We start from the raw sequence: 18728 nt of genomic DNA, 5'->3' as shown, positions 1-18728 counted from the left end.
AGCGGTTCTTTCTTTGCACTCATCAATGGAAATTCTCATGGCTTTGAGAGACTCGTTGATATCATGCTTAGGAGAAGTAGATATAAGTTTCAAAGAATCAACATCAAGCGAAAGCCTATCAACGTTCCTAGCCAAATCATCAACTTTAAGCAATTTTTCTTCAAGCTAAGCATTAAATTCTTTTGAGAGATCATAAATTCTTTAACACTATTCTCAAAATCAGAGGGCATCTTATTAAAAATTACCATAAGAGTTGGTGTAGGAATTACCATAATTATTAGAGGAATTACTAGGGAACGGTCTAAGATTAAAGTTTCCTCTATAAGCATTGTTACCAAAATTATTCCTACCAACAAAACTCACATCCATATATTCATTATTATTCTCAGTCAAAGTAGACAAAGGCATATCTTTGGGATCAATAGGAGCACTCTTAGTAGCAAACAATTTCATAAGCTCATCCGTCTTTCCACTCAAAACATTAATTTCTTCCATAGCATGCACTTTTTTACTAGTAGATCTTTCAGTGTGCCATTGAGAATAATTAGCCATAATGTTGTCAAGGAGTTTAGTAGCTTATCCTAAGGTTATTTCCATAAAAGTGCCTCCCGCGGCCGAATCTAAAAGATCTCTAGAAGCAAAATTCAATCCAGCATAAATTTTTTGTATGATCATCCATAAATTCAAACCATGAGTAGGGCAATTGCGAATCACTAATTTCATTCTTTCCCAAGATTGGGCAACATGCTCATGATCAAGTTCTTTAAAATTCATAATATCGTCCCTAAGAGATATGATCTTAGCGGGAGGGAAATACTTAGAGATAAAAGCATATTTGCACTTATTCCATGAATCAATACTATTCTTAGGCAAGATGAAAACCAAATTTTAGCATGATATCTAAGTGCAAATGGAAATAACTTCAATTTAACAATATCATTATCCGTATCTTTCTTTTTTTTCATATCACACAAATCAACAAAATTGTTTAGACGAGTAGCAGCATCTTCACTAGGAAGGCCGGAGAATTGATCTTTCATAACAAGATTCAGCAAAGTAGCATTGATTTCACAAGACTCAACATCATTAAGAGGAGCAATCAGAGTACTAAGGAAATCATTATTATTTGTATTGGAAAAGTAACACAATTTGGTATTATCTTGAGCCATTGTGACAAGCAATCCAACACACAAGCAAACAAAAAGGCAAGCGAAAGAGACAGGAGATTGGGAAAGAGGGAAGCAAAAGGAAAGAAAGGGCGAATAAAACGGCAAGGGTGAAGTGGGGAAGAGGAAAACAAGAGGCAAATGGCAAATAATGTAATGCGAGGGAGATGAGTTTGTGATGGGTACTTGGTATGTCTTGACTTGAGCGAAGACCTCCCCGGCAACAGTGCCAGAAATCCTTCTTGCTACGTCTTGAGCTTGCGCTTGTTTTCCTTGAAGAGGAAAGGGTGATGCGGCAAAGTAGCGTAAGTATTTCTCTCAGTTTTTGAGAACCAAGGTATCAATCCAGTAGGAGGCTCCTCAGAAATCCCACGCACCTACACAAACAAACAAGAACCTCGCAACCAACGCAATAAAGGGGTTGTCAATCCCTTCACGGCCACTTGCGAAAGTGAGATTTGATAGAGATAATATGATAAGATAAATATTTTTGGTATATTTATGATATAGATTGGAAAGTAAAAGATGCAAATAAAAGTAAATGAAAACTTATATGATAAATGATAGACCTGGGGGCCATAGGTTTCACTAGTGGCTTCTCTCAAGATAGCATAAGTATTACGGCGGGTGAACAAATTACTGTCGAGCAATTGATAGAAAAGCGCATAGTTATGAAATTATCAAGGCATGATCATGTATATAGGCATCACGTCCATGACAAGTAGATCGAAACGATTCTGCATCTACTACTATTACTCCACACATCAACCGACTCCTGCCTGCATCTAGAGTATTAAGTTCATAAGAACATAGTAATGCATTAAGAAAGATGACAAGATGTAGAGGGATAAACTCATGCAATATGATATAAACCCCATCTTTTTATCCTCGATGGCAACAATACAATACGTGCCTTGCTGACCCTGCTGTCACCGGGAAAGGACACCGCAAGATTGAACCCAAAGCTAAGCACTTCTCCCATTGCAAGAAAGATCAATCTAGTAGGCCAAACCAAACTGATAATTCGAAGAGACTTGCAATGATAACTTAATCACTCATAAAAGAATTCAGAGGAGATTCAAATATTTCTCATAGATAAACTTGATCATAAACCCACAATTCATCGGATCTCGACAAACACACCGCAAAAAGAGTTACATCGAATAGATCTCCAAGAAAATCAAGGAGAACTTTGTATTGAGATTCAAAGAGAGAGAAGAAGCCATCTAGCTAATAACTATGGACCCAAAGGTCTGTGGTAAACTACTAACAACTCATCGGAAGGGCCTTGGAGATGATGTAGAGGCCCTCCGTGGTCGATTCCCCCTCCGATGGAGTGCCGGCGAAGGCTCCAAGATGGGATCTCGCGGATACAGAAGGTTGCGGTAGTGGAATTAGGTTTTTGTGGTGCTCCTCGAAGGTTTTAGGGTACGTGGGTATATATAGGATGAAGAAGTAGGTCGGTGGATGCTCGAGGGGCCCATGAGGGTGGGGGGTGCGCCCACCCCTAGGGGGCACCGGGCACCCTCGTGGCCGCCTCCTCTGTTGCTTGACGTCCACTCCAAGTCCCCTGAATCACGTTTGTTCCAAAAGATCATTCCCGAAGGTTTCATTCTGTTTGGACTCTGTTTGATATTCCTTTTCTTCGAAACACTAAAATAGACAAAAAACAGGAATCCGGGCCGGGCCTCCGGTTAGTAGGTTAGTCCCAAAAATGATATAATAGTGTAAAGTAAAGCCCATAAACATACAAAACGGGTAATATAATAGCATGGAACAATAAAAAATTATAGATATGTTGGATACGTATCAAAGGCCCATGGATCCTATGGCCTGTAGCATGCTCAAGGTTACCATGGTCCTTATATGGCCCATGGTTGTTGCGGCCACTAGCAAACCAGGGAAAAAGAACACTAGAAAATAAATAAGCCCAAAATTAATGTTGGGCTATTAAGGGGATTGCACATATTACATCCACTGGGCATCAAAGTTCGCCACTAGTGCAAATATAGGGAACACCCTACACTATAAAAAAATGGCTTACTGTTTTCTTCAGTCGGTGGCTGCATGTTAAGAACAAATTTTGTATCGCAACAAAACAAATTACAACCATAAAACAAAAGGAAGGTTGGCATAAGTTAACAGTCTGGCAGATAAATGCACCACCAGAAGTTTAGAAGCTCACTTTATTTGACCTGACTGATACATTTTCATGATGTACTGTTCGATGGAGCACCATAACCTTCGCCTCCATTTCTCCTAGGCTCCTGAACAACATAGCAAATGTCGGATAGTCTGGTTTTAAAACCATGCATATCTTGACGACATCGAACAATGGTTATCCTTGTTTCACAAAGGGTCTCTTTTAGGGAATGGACTTGTGTCTGGAGCGCAGATATAACATTGTTTTGAGCTTGCATATCCTGATCATGAGGCAGTTTGGACGAGATTGCCTTAACAACCAACCCAGTATTACGCAGGAACATGCTTTTGGCACTGTTAGTGGATAGGTACTGACCCACTGCAGCAAGAGGTGACATTGCGGTTATAGTTGCCTCGTCACCTTTAGAAGGTGGCGGTTCCACCATTTTTTCCATAGCTTGCTGAAAAGTTGAGTTTTCACATTAGTACTACTAGAACAGAAGATATTAAGGAGGCAGCAAAAGCAAACAAAATAGCTTTGGTCTATATACAAAATTTATTCTGGTGAACCTATGTAAAATATTAGTTGTATTTTACTGCAAAGTACATAATAAAACCAGGTTCCAAACATATGACCATGTACCATGGCTAATGTATTGTGTATTTATTCACATTGGATTGACAGTGAAGGATAAAGGCAAAGTTTTTAATACGGTAAGAAAAGTATGACATCATTCACATGACAAAACAACTGAGAATAGACAAATAGGCAATTGTAATGTTGTGTGGGCAAGTCCAGCATGGAACTAGATTACAGATCAAGATCAAAGGAACATCACTCCTCTCTTTTAAACCTTGTAAGGTGCAATGATACGCTAAGACAATTGTGTATAAAATTGAAAAGAGTAATATACAATGGCTGCAAACCATGCAGTTCAATGCACGTGTCAGAGTAAGTAGTAGTTAAAAGGCATGAGGATTAAGGACTTACAATAGCGCCTTTGACTGGTGTAGTCATGCCCTTCGTCTTGCTGGTGTGACAGTCCTTGAAGATATCCACAACATTTGGTTCAGGTACTTTTTGGTCCTTGCGGGCTTTCATATGCATTTGGAACAAGTCAATATAGATCTGATAATATGGCACAACGAGAAGAGTGAAACAACAACTAATTACAAGAGCCTCGTAGTGTGCAATATAGCTACGAGATCCTATCGTCTGTTGGAATTTCACTTTCGTACGGTTGGCCTTGTTCTTTGAATAGTTCACCTACAAGAAGATAGATTTGTGAGGCACATGCGTAACTAGGAGTTCAACATGTGATATGATCACATACATATAACGCACTTGATACTTTGGATCAGACCAGTGTTTAACGAGGCCTCTCTAGTCTTCATGCGATATATTTTCCACTGGAGATGTTTGGGAAAGTTCACTGCTAGCCTTGCCTTCAAAGTGAGTTTTCCTCAAGTTATACCGATATAGTCGCAGAGCAGACTTGAAAACATGGGTGCAAGCTTTTCTGGTTGCATCATCTTGGTTATCCAACTTGAATCTCATTTGTTGAAAATTATGGGAGTCTCATTATCAGCAACCTAGAAGGTATGGGACAGGGCAAGACGATATTACTAGGTTCCATACATAACCATACTTACAGATAAATGGTCGAGGAAGGTGTTGAACTGGGTTTCGTCTTTGTCATTCCTGTACTGAATCCATGTTGGGAGGATACATGCATGACACCTAATGGCAACCGCTGCCATTGAGACTAACTTGGCTGACTTTGTAGCATCACGTGGCCTTTTTAAACCTGCCTCAAAATGGATCTCCATTCTTCCTCCTCTAGATTTAGTTAACCTATCGAGCATTATCCCTGATGTTTGTTTCCTCTTGCGCCTAGGTGCTAGTCCAACAATGAACATAGGAAGTGTTAGTGTACATCAAACTGTGAGACTACATATAAACAAGCATGCAACTGTAACTTGACTCCAACAACTACCTTCTAGATGTTGAAGCTCACAAGGTTCATCTGATCTTGCCAACTCGTCTTGTATCAGGAGTGCTTGGGAAGTAGTGTTAGGTGGCAAGGGAGCTTGGGAACCTGCTGCTAGCTCAGTTGACGAACGAGTAACTCGTGCAGCTGGTGGTATTGTGGAAGGTGTTGCAACAACTAGGCTGTCTCTACTTGTTTGGTGGCAGCTCTTTGTTTTTGTTTGGCTTGTTTTGCAGCTCGTGTAGCACGGGATACCGCGTTTGTACAATTTTCCGCTGGATTTTGACCTTCTATTGCACCATCAGTACCAGCAGAATCTGCATTATTCGCTCGCTTCCGTTTTCGTGTGTCCTTAGTACTAACACCATCCCCTGTCATTCCGTGTTCCTTCCACTTTCTCTGAGCCATGTTAAGTCAAGATGACAAGAAAAAAGAATAAAAATTTAGTTCTTCAGAACAAATTGATGCATGATACAGACGAGTTGAACTTTGATGTTAGACAACCACATGATAGGAGGATGTAATATGTATGAAAAACACGATGTCATGAGATAATGAGAACTATGATGAGTAAACTAAGTAGAAGGCATTTCAATAAATTAGAAGCAATGCTATGGAAGGTAGACACCATATGAAAGATTCTACAAATATCGCTCTGCCAAGTTAACAGTGTCTCGTCATAACTGGCGTTTAAACAACTGTGAAGCGGTACAAGAAATAAACCATATGCAAGATGCAAACAACATCACACTACCAAGTTAGAGGTCTCTCGTCATTAGTGCCATTGCATATTCACAGCATTGCATATTCACAACTTATGATGTGTAAACTAAGCAGAAGGCATTTGAACAAATTAGAAGCAATGAAAGCTAGACACCATATGTAAGACGCAACGAATATCACTCTACCAAGTTAAGACTGTCTCGTCATTAGTGCCATTTTAGCAAATTAGTAGTACAAGCTAGAAAATAATGCGAGATGTAAACTATATCAGACTCCCAAGTTAAAGTGTCTTGTGAAAAGTGATTGTTGCAGGTTACACAACAATAGTACTTTGTTGTAAGAACATGGTGTGATAGACAGATAATGTATGTTCTAGAAATAGGAACAGGTATGATATGAGGATGGAATATGTACGAAAAACAGGACGACATGGCATATTCACAACTATTTGCGTATACTAAGCAGAAGTAATTTAATCAAATTACAAGCAATACAAGTGAGACACCATATGCAACATGCAAGACAATATCACACTGCCAAGCTAGAGAAAGCACCTAGGATGCCGGTTTCGTCGGAAGACCGCCATCAGTCCCTGCCTTATTTTTTTCTTCCTTTTTTAATTGTATTGCCTTGTCAAGTCAAACCCACAAGAAAAATGAATAAAAATTCGCTCTTCAGAACTCATTGATGCAGGATGATGACGAGCACTACTTTAATGTAAGGTGACCGCATGATAGGATGATTGAATGTGTAAGAAAAAAGGATAGCATTGCATATTCACAGCTATGATGTGTAAACTAAGCAGAAGGAATTTCAACAGATTAGAAGCAATGAGAGGTAGACACCATATGAAATATGCAACGGATATCACTCTACCTAGTTAAAAATGTCTCGTCATAAGTGCCATTTCAACAAATTAGAAGTAGTACAAGCTAGAAAAGAATGCGAGATGTAACCTATATCACACGCCCAAGTCAAACATGTCTTATGATATGTGATTGTTGCAGGTTACACAATAGTAGTGCTTTGATGTAAGAACATGGTGTGATAGACAAATATTGTATGTTTTATAAACAGAAACACGTGTCTGATTCACTAGTATAATGTGTAAAGTGATGGAATTCAACAAAATTAGAAGCAATACAAGCTAGATATCATACATAACATGCAACCACATATAACAGTGCCAAGTTAGAGGGAGCACCTGTGATGGTGCACTAGGGGAGACGTCCTCATCATCAACACAACTACGTTGAGTGTCTATGCATGTGTTGTCTTCCAAATCTTCTTGGGGGTGGCGGAGTAGAATCTGTAGAGGCCCTCTGTTTGGAAGGAGCACATTTATCCACTGCCTTGCTAATTTCCTTCCGCTTTATTGATTTTGAATTATCAAGTAAAACATACAAGAAAAAGCAATAAATTTCACTCTTCAGAACTCATTCATGCATGATACTGACAATCACTACTTTGATGTAAGGCAAACACATGATACCAGGATGGAATATGTACGAAAAACAGGACGGCATGGCATATTCACAACTATTTGTATAAACTAAGCAGAAGCCATTTCAACAAATAAGAAGCAATGCAAGCTAGACACCACATGAAAGATGCAACCAATATGACTCTGCCAAGTTAAAAGCATCCATCATAAATGGTGTTTCAACAAATTAGACGCAACGCATGCTATAAATCATATGAAAGATGCAACCAACATCACACTGCATATAATAAAGGTGTCTCGTCATATTGATTAATGTTGGATACAAAAAACAGTAGTTTTATGAAAGGACATGCTTAATAGACAGATGTACTATGTACTAAAAATAGGAAGGCATGTCGCATTAACAGGTATAATGTATAAACTAAGCAGAATAGCACATGCATGTAGCGACCAGACCTCAAACAATCTACTCTCTGTGCATCAGTGTCATCCCTGGATCGGTAATGCTGACACGCACAGTACTTGAGGATTTATAACAGAGTTTCAGTCACACACTTATTACATCGAATGTCTCAAAAGAGAACTTATTACAATAATATGGCTTAAGGCCATCTAAAAACGATAACAACGGAAGTCTTGGAAGATAAAGCGAGTCCATCAACTCCAACAGAATAGCTGAGTGAAAGACAACGACCTATGGCACCTTACTCATCGTCTGAAAAGTCTGCAACATGAAATGTTGCAGCCCGAAACGGGTCAGCACATGGAATATGCCGGCAATGTAACACATAGAGTAATGAACAGAATGAATGCAATCACTACATGCATATTTGGCTGGTGGAAAGCTCTATGGTTACAGTTTTGCATAAAGCCAATTTTTCCCTACAACAAAGGAATAAATTTTATTTGACTATCATGGTGGTTGTTAAACATTGAGAAGGTTCCTCCAACTCAATCCCAATTAAGCATCATCATTAAACCCAACAAATTAAATTTCAATTGATGAGATCAACATGATAATCCAAGAACCAGATACTCAAGATGTCCATAACCGAGGACACGGCTAACCATGATTAGTTTTTACACTCTGTAGAGGTTTGCACACTTTTCCCCACAAGACTCGAACACATCCATGGTCGGCGATTCGGGGCATAGTCTTTCTGAAGCATTAACTTTCTACTCTGGGTAGACAGTACCACCTACAACCCACTACATCTGCTAGTCAGGTCGGACCCGGTCAGGCCCTCCAACTGGACCAGCACCCTGAGCCGGGGGACGGCGCCAGCCCCAGCTGGCGTCAGCAACCTGGCCCGGTAGGACCACGAAGGCTGCCTCCCAGCCGGCGGGCCGGCTACGTAAGCCGGCAGATTGACGTAGTCGCCTTGCGGAGCGACGTTCTTCACGTAGAAGTTGGATTTTTGCCAGAGCTTCACCGATTGGATCAGCGCAATGGGCGGAAACGGGTTGTCGGCCGTCGATCTCCGCATGGCGATGAAGGCGCCGCATGGAGCTGGCACTCCCATGACGACGGTGCCGATCTTGGACTGGAAGAATTCCCCCCAAAGTTCGAGGGTGGGGCGGATGCCGAGGAAGCCTTCGCATAGAGTGACGAAGGCCGATAGCAGCACCATCGTGTTTGGCGTAAGGTGGTGCGGCTAGAGATGGTAAAACTCGAGCAACAAGTGGAAGAAGCCACTCGCGGGCAGGCCGACGCCACATAGGCAGTGCAACCGGAAGATTACCCGCTCGCCCTCCTCCAGCGCCGGTGAGATCTCCTTCTCAGGCGCAAGACAGACTCGCACGTAGTCCTTGCCCGGCAACCGCCGCGTCTTGCAGAGGAAGTCGATGTGGTCCTCATGGACGTTGGAGCCGTCCCAGGAGCTGGACGTTGGAGCCATGAGGACGGAGAGGCGAATGGGAAAGCGCGGCAGTGGAGGACGCGCGCGATTCGGCTGCGACAAGACTACGGCGCGCTAAGAAGATTGGCAGAGCGGTGGCGCAGTGGAGAGCAGTTGCGACGACGGAGAGAAGGAAGAAGAAGAAATGGCGGAGCGAGGGCGAGCGTGCGAGCGTCTGCCTCTCCCCCTCCTCCCCCTACTTATAGCTTCTACCTCTTCAAGATCTTCACGCAACTTACTCAACTATGCGAGAGCTCATATTGGCTTGTGGATGCACACGAACGTTTCTAGCATGAATAATCTTATGATCCCTTTGAGCCTGGGTGGCGAACCGTAGGATGATCACATGGGTACTCCGGGATATACTAGGACAACACTGGATTCTCCAGGTGCCCTGACAACCATTGTGTACTCCAGGGTGCCTCAAGCAATCCACCCAGATGTGTATTTAAGTAGCCACCTTAAGTTAACCATTAATTAACAATACTCACATATGTCATGGATTCACTCACCCAAACCACGTCTACGAGCATAGCATAGCAATATAAGCATAACGTGGAAGTAACTCCCAAAGGTTTGATAATAAACAGGACAATAGGTTCTACCTCATCATCTACTTCCCAAAAATCCACATGTTAATCAGATCCTAACCATGCAATGTTTGAGGGTGGATCTAATGCAATAAAAACTGGGTAGCAAAGAGGTATGATCAAAGTGTTACTTGCCTTGCTGATGTTCCGCAAAACCTAGAGACTCGTAGTAGCGGTTTGCTAAAGTATAGTTTCTTCAAATTGTGAAGTAAATCCTAATGTGCGAAATTCTGGTCTTGTAGTATGTTCATGTCTGTTGCGTTGGCCTCGTAAAGATTTTCCTAAAATAGCATGTGCATAAAGGAAACTACATGAAGAAAGTTATCAATCTGTTTTAAACTAAGAACATTTGTAACGTCCACACCCTGAATCTAATAAGTATCCTTCTTATCATGGTTGATGTCAGTCAAATACTATTACTTATCTTGGTCGATACAAATAGACTGTCGCACTATTTATTTCATAAGCTACTGATCTACTAATTATCTGGATAACATCCTTTTTCTCCTGGCCTTTGATTTCGGTACTTCATCTTCATCTTCAAGCACTGTATTTTTGGCTTTTGCTTTAACATGTTTCTTGTTCCCGCAAACACCTTTTTCCTTTTTTCAGGCATATTCGTCTCAGTGCATTCATCCTTCGACTCATCTGATATTACAACAGATCTCAGTCTCCTTTTAGTGCCATGCGGAGCTCACGTGATGACGATGGTATGTTGTCTTGACGCTTATCTTTAGTTATGGTAGTCCCATTGATGTCATGTGGCTCCTCTTTCACAGGCACCAGTTCACATGAAAGTTTGCCAGATGAAACTTTATTATTCTGTGTCTGCAAAGATAAACAATTTGAAAATTAGACACATCTCTAAAATCTGAAGTGTGTACATTGTTAAAAAAACAATCACCTTTCTATTTGGCATGCTTTGCTTCTTCATTAACACAGTGTCCACCTCATCATCCATCAATTCCTGTGAAACATATATAAGATGAATTAGTTAAGGAATTCTAAAAATGGTAAAAAGTTAATGCAGCTTTACCTCCTCAGCTTTATTTTCCAAATAGAGCATCTCAAGCCTATCATCAGGCACAAATGTTCTTTTTACGGCATAGTTTTGTGTGCCAAATGTGAGATTATTATCATTGAGCTTGAATCTAAATATGAGTCTTTTTCCACATAATTGTTGAATAATATTTGGCGCTTCTTCCAATTTCCCATCCTGTGTGTCCAGCAGATTAGATGGAGATGTATTAAGCAATCTTGCAGCCACCTCATCAAATAAAGTGCAACTTGTAGTAGATGTATGGTAACTAATTTGGAGTCGAACACGGTACCTAACACATGATTCCTGTTAGTGGAGAGTAAATATAATATAACATTTTTTTCATATTTTAGTAATATAATATGCTTACCATGGTGTGACCTTTTCTGGATATATACCACAACTCTTGCAATAATAATTGTCGGTTTCCTTGGTAGCCAATTTGTGGCACTTATCACATGACATGTACCACCATTGAATATTTTCTTGCAAACGATCCACTGTAGCTATGACGGTGAACACAAAATCCTAAAAAAAACATTAGCATTTGGGTGGGGTGTGGGATTAAGAGGCATATATAAGCACAATATGGTTTCATTGTAACTAATATTAAATGAATTGTCCATGCAGGTCTTATCGCATATCACGGAGATTGATGATATCATTTATTGGAATTTTGATGCGTTACCTGGTTTGGCTGGTTTCCATGCCTCATTGCAGTAAGTTCTTCTAATGTTCTCCTCCTATAAAACATCTGTTCTTCTAGTGTTCCTTGATTACTTCTATCTATACTGCCCATCTTTCGTAAGGTTTCTTCGGCTGAGTTCCTGCACATGTATGAAGTAAATAAGAATATACAACCTTTAATCAACCTGACTTAGTAATTATGAGTGAAAAAAATATAAATCGGTGGTGTTTCATACCTATCAAGAAGTTCTTGCGTTTCTGGTATACCCAGATCTATATATATCCTTGTGGCACTCGTTGACTTTAGGCACAAACCTATTTAATCATTCAGTTAGAATTTATAAATGATAAGAATAGCATGTAAGATTTATGCACTTACCATTGAATCTCTACACCATTGTTGATGTGATAATAAGGACAGTTTGGCTGCCGATTACATCCTCGGTCAAAAAATAAGCAAACTTTCCCCACAACATGATTCTGATTTTATCACCCCTAAAGTATATATTCTAAAAAGTTAGTGCTAACCACATGGGGGAGGTTTAGTTAAATTTGAGACATGCATATGCACTTACTCTGGCATTAGGATTTCAATCTCGCGGATATATGAAGATTGTGTGTTCCTTTTTGTTATTCTTGTCTCCATTGGCTTCATTTGAGTAAGTAGTCCAATGACATCTGCATATTTGGAGATTATAGTGACATAAAAATTATAAATATCCATTATTTGGAGGTCGTAATTACATCCATAAACATACCTGAGCATTGTGTATCTTTTTCCGCCCTTTCTTCTAGTGTGTCCATGGTAGCAAACTCGAAGCAATATTCCTGGATAACTTCCGAAGATCCTTTTATTTCCTTTACCTTTGTATTGTATGCAAAATATATTTTAATTTCATTGCTCACTGGCCTATATTTTGTGGATTCCACGTCCTTAAAATTGCTGAATGCATAAATAGACTTTTCATTGATCTTTGATCTAAAAGTGTCTATAAGATTCTTCCAGATAGTAGCATGGATTGTTTCACCCTGTTAAAAGAATCAAATAGGGTTAGTAAGTTGCTTCATCCGACAGAAAAATTCTAATTTAATATATTAGAAAACAGACCTGCTCATCCATCAGTATCATATCTAGGCTAATAAGCTCATCGATCGTAGGATTCACTGAATCCCACATTCTCATTACTTTCACTTGAATATTCCAATTCTGTCCCCTTGTAGTTAAGTCGCTCAACTTCTTGTATGCCATATTCTTATATCTTCAAAACTAACAGGGAACAATTTATCAATTGATATTGTATTTATGAAGATTCTATCCATCAAAAGTAAGCTTGTGAAATAACAATTACCAAATCTGATGATTCAGGCTAGATTTGCTTTGGCGTCAATTCTTTCGACTTAGATTGGAGCAGGTGTCGCTTCGTCAGGCGTTGAGCGTGCTTTTGCGTGACTATGTCGGGCGTCGAGTGAAGCGGCTCGAGGTGGCTTTTTCATCTGGACGTTGAGTCGCGTGTGATGTGTTAAAGTCGTCGTGGTCGTTGGGTAATTGTTTGGTGGGTACTTGTGCGTCCGTGTGTACTTATTTATATACTTTTAGGTGTCTTGGATTGTGGTGGCTGAGACCGGCTGCAAATCAGATGTGAACACCCTGTGCAAATCAGACTTATGCACCGTGTGCAAATCAGACTTGTTTTATTTGCATGTATTTGTTCCTGATCTAGAACTTTCCTCACTTGAGGTGGTTGTCCTTGTTTGTTAATAATAGGATCCTTATTTGTTTAGGTTAGACTAATATTTTTTTCGCTTATCATTGATCCATCGATGGGAAGTTCTTTTTCTACTATATTATTTTTTTGGAACCTATGTGCAGTACTTCAACGTGGCATGTTCTGCTATATGTACACGTATTATATTCTTATGTAACGCTTTCATATTTTAATCTCAGCCTTCAATACAAAAAATCAAGGATCAAGATAATTTAATCTATGTGGATGCACGTGGTGGCTTGTTTTCCTATCGTTTTAATTAAATAATAGATTGTACACGTTATGCATATATATAAATAGATTTTCTCGTACGAAGAACCGCATATATATATAATATATATCATCGAATGTCTCACAACCAACACCATTAATTATTCACACATACAAATGTATATACATATAAAATTTCTCCTACATGTTTCCTTGGTGCCTTTGGAGCATGATGACAAGTGGTTCATGGGGGCGGTAGCGGGTAATAGTATTCTACTTTGGGATCTATGACCTTGTCGAGCAAAAATCCTGCTATTTCCTCTTGAAGTGCTAGTATGCGGTCCGCTGGCAGGAGCTTATCCAGCACCTCTCTGAACTGTTAAGAAGGGGATCAATATGCATGTGTATTAGTTGTGTGACAAGATATCGATAATGGTGTGAATAGTGTTCTGACAAACTTACCCAGTCCTGTCTTTGAGATCTGCTCCTTTCGGACGCCATCATGCGAATGTTCTCGCAAACATAGAATGCACACAGATCATTCCCCGACGCCTGCTTCAGGGCCTTTACGAGAATGGAATTGAATCAGATAATGATTAATCAAGCATGATAATTAATTAATGGTATTGAAACAAGATTTAAAGAGATGGTAGCTAGCTAGTACTACTTAATTACTTACCTTTGGTCGATGCCAAAACAACTTTTTTGGCCATTTGCCTGGAGTCACCTTGATGAACTTTGCCCCCGCCGGCAAAGAAAATTAATAAAGGGGTTATTAAATAGTTCATATCAGGAAATGACGAACTAATAATAGGCCGACATATAGTTAATAATGATTGAAATTACCTGTTGACTATCCCCTTCATGATGGTGTAGTCTTTATCTTGTTAATAATGATTGAAATTACCTATTAATAATGATTGAAATTACCTATGGAACTACGTCTTTTTTGCGGCATTGGTCTTGTTTTTTATCGACCGTTCCTTAGATAATTCTGATTCCTTGAATTTCACGAAATCGGCCCAGTGTTCTCTTTGCTTCTCTAGTGTTCCCGTGAATTCTGGAGTCTTCCTTTCTGCAGCGAGGTAGTTGGCCTATACAGTTTTCTTGTGGGTGTTGAATGCAATTGCCATCTTCTTAAGAGCAGCGCCCTTAACTTTCTCCACATCTTCTTCAGTGAAATGATGTGGTAGGGTGAAATGTTCCCTCAGAGATTCCCAAAGGACTTTTTTGGCTCTGTCATCGACCCAAGTAACACCTGGACATTTAGTCTTTGGCTCTTTCCATTCTTGAATGGAGATCGGGAGTTTGTCCTTCACAAGAACTCTGCACTGACGAGTCCACTTGTTCGCAATGTTCTTAGGCGTGATGGTTCGCCACTAGTTTTGGTGGATTTGATGTTGTACTTTACATCCTCCTTCAACAATCTGCCCAGGCCTCGCTTTGTCCTGCTGTTTGTAGAAGCATATTTGCTCGATCCGGAGGGCTGAAAGAAGAAAGATCGATTCATTAATATATCTTCAATAAAAAAACATGTGATGATCACCATGATGCCTGCTTATATAAATATACCTCGCTGTTACTCTTTATTATTTGAAGATTAGCACTGTCTGTGTCATCATAAACATTGTCTATGTCATCATAATCATAATCATAGTTCATGACTTCATCAGCTCGGTCATTGAGATCGAATATCTTTTCATCACCCTCTCCGGTATTGTTCGGATATTGGGAGCCGTCATCTGCTTTATTCAGATCATCTAGCCTGTGAGGGCTGCGTATGATGTCGAACAATTCCTCTTCTCTCTCTTTGCCGGTATTGTCCGCCATAGCTTTTACTTAACTAATATAGAATAAATATAAAACAATTTAGTATTCAAATTACAATGCATGGATGCAATCAATAAGGAAAAATTGAATCATATATATAGTACATAATATATGCATCGTCTCGATTAATATATAATCTCGAATACATCATCGTCTTAATATATATAATCTCGAATACATCATCTCGAATATTATATATCGAATACTTCACTAGCTAGGTACCTAATAAAGGTCGAGTACTACAGAAGAATCTAGGCCACTCGCGGTTCCTGGGGCGCGGGCGGTGGACACCCAAAGAGAAGGAACCATCACAGGATCATATCTTTGGTCATCTGCCCAAAGAACCTGCCAAGTATTGGAGAACTTGACGTCCATAGCAGCCATGTAGTGATGGACGTGCTCGTCCTCCTCCCTAACACGGCAACGTACCACCTCCGTCGGCGTCGGCTCCCTCTGTACCGAATGTGGCCCCCGCGAACGCCACCAAAGGAGATGAGGGTCGACGACGGGACCCAAGGCCGGGTTCCTCACCAAGCGGCGCGCCCGTCCAGGTAGCACCTCCCAGTGCCAGCTCGGTGGAGCCCAGTCCCGGACATGGGTCCTCTGAAGCACGACGTCATCGCGAACGGGTCGACGGCGAGGATGCGGGCTGGGCATATCATTGAGAACAAATACTATATGCCCACAAAAAGTAACATTTTTTAAATGATTGGATTGTGAAAACTAAAATTCTATATATATGCAAATTCTATCAATTTGACATTAATCTAATTCATCTAACTAAAACTAATTCTAAAATTTCTAACATTTCTGATTATGTAACTAACATTTCTATAACATTTCTAATATTTATATAACTAAAAAATAGAAAAATTGCTAACATTTCTATAAATATTTCTGTAACTAAAAAACAGAAATTTTTTATAACATTTCTATATAACTGACATTTCTAATATTTCTATAACTAAAAAACAGAATAATTTCTAACATTTCTATAACTAAAAAACAGAAAAATTTCTATAACTAAAATTTATAACAAACAAACTAATGTGTGTGTGTATGTACTGTGTGTGTGTGTGTGGACATGGCGACCAAGGTAAGCTCACCGGCAAGGCGACGACGGGGCGGCGACGACGGGGCGACGGGACGAGGCGGCGACGACGGGGCGGGGCGGGGCGACGGGGCGGCCGGGGCACGGCGACGGGGCGGGGTGCGGCGACGGGGACGATGGGGACGGGGACGGCCGGGGCGGCGACGTCGACGGGGCGGCGACGAGGGGCGGCGACGGCCGGGGCGGTGACGGCGTCGATCGGGGCAGGCGGCGCGATGGAGAGAAGAAATAGAGAGGGAAACTGAATTTTTTTTCAACTGTTGTATATATAGGATGGACCTTTAGTACCGGTTGGAGCCACCAACTGGTACTAAAGGTCTGTTTTGGCCAGGCCAAGCAGCGGGAAGCACAACCCCTTTAGTATCGGGTCGTGGCACCAGCCGGTACTAAAGAGCCCCTCTTTAGTACCGGTTGCAGCCACCACCCGGTACTAAAGGGGGTGCGCTGGCGCAGTGCGGTGCGGAAAGTTTAGTCCCACCTTGCTAGTCGAGGGGCTACTGCACTGCTTTATAAGCCCCAGTGCGGTAGTTCTATCGAGCTCCTCTCCTAAGTAGGCCAACTGGGCCAACCTGTTCTGTGCTGCCCTGTGAGCCTACTAGGCCTTTGCGGGCCTGCATCCTGTCGCAACAAAAGGTTGTGTTTCTAGTCGTATGCAGGCCGCTTTGGCCTAGTAGGCGGGCTTTTTTATTTTCTTATTTTTTTTGCTTTACTTATTTTTGTTTTAGTTATTTTTGAGTTGTTTTTTTGCTGTATTTAGAGTTTCTTTGTGAATATTTTTCCTTTAGGTACAAAAAGTTACAAACTTTTTGTTTGTGCCGGTAGTTTTCAAATTTGAATAGTTTAAATTTTGAATTATTTGAAATTTCTGTGAATCACTAGTTTGTGAATAACTTAACTTTGAAAAAAGATTTTCCAGTGATTCTTTTTTCTTATGTTTAATATTAGTGTGTTTTATCATTATATTCCATTTGGTAAAGTTATTTAAAAAATGAAATGCCTTTGTAACAGATGAGTTTTCGTCCGAAACCCTGATACTTCGAAAGAGATTGTCCATTTTGTACACGAAGTGCATCCAGTTTTTGCCGTAACCCTCTCTACTTTTTTGCACATGCTATGTGGGTGAAATTATGATACCATGCCAACTTTCTTCGCGTTTCAAATGCCAAAACACATAACTACCCTAACTATTACAGAGATTCCCTCCTGGGTGTGAAACACAGAAAAAAGTGATGATAATGAAGCCGATCACATCCCAGATCTTTGGGTGTGAAACTTTTTCTTCGTGTGCGTCCCTTTGTGCCGTAGCCATGGAAAATCTTCATCATTTAACTGGATGCTCGGGTCAATATTCACTATGAATGGAGCAATTTCATCAAACTTTTCATAATCTTCTAACATGTCTGTCTTGTCATCCACTCCCACGATGTTTCTTTTCCCTGAAAGACCTATGTGGCGCTTTGGCTCGTCGTATGATCCATTCGCTTCCTTATCTTTTATTTTTCTCGGCCTGGTAGACATGTCTTTCACATAAAAAACCTGCACCACATCATTGGCTGGGACGAATGGTTCGTCTGCATACGCAGGATTGTTGAGATCCACTGTTGTCATTCCGTACCGCGGGTCTTCCGTTACCCCGCCTCGTGTCATGTTGACCCATTTGGACCGAAACAAAGGGACCTTCAAAACACCTCCATAGTTAAGTTCCCATATGTCCTTTATATAACCATAATATGTTTCCTTTCCCGTGTTGGTTGTTGCATCTAAGCGGACACCACTGTTTTGGTTGGTGCTCTTCTTATCTTGGGCGATTGTGTAAAATGTATTCCCATTTATCTCGTACCCTTTGAAAGTCATTATATTCGAAGAGGTTAACTGGGACAGCGAGTACATGTCATTTTGAATATCGCCATCATGCATGGCATGTTTCTGCAACCAACCGGCGGAAGTCCTCGTTTTTTCACGTGTAATCTAGTCGTTAGACTTCTCCGGGTGTTTGGAGTGTAGAAAATTCTTGTGTTCCTCCATATACGGAGCCACCAAGGCGGAATTCTGTACAACTATGTATTGTGCTTTACTAGAGAATGCCCGTCCATACATATTATTTGATGCCCTCCTAGCATGCCTTTTCCAT

The sequence above is a fragment of the Triticum aestivum genome, chromosome 2B (assembly GCF_018294505.1).
Source record: "Triticum aestivum cultivar Chinese Spring chromosome 2B, IWGSC CS RefSeq v2.1, whole genome shotgun sequence".
Lineage (NCBI taxonomy): Eukaryota > Viridiplantae > Streptophyta > Magnoliopsida > Poales > Poaceae > Triticum > Triticum aestivum.
Note: the sequence above shows the minus strand (reverse complement) of the source record.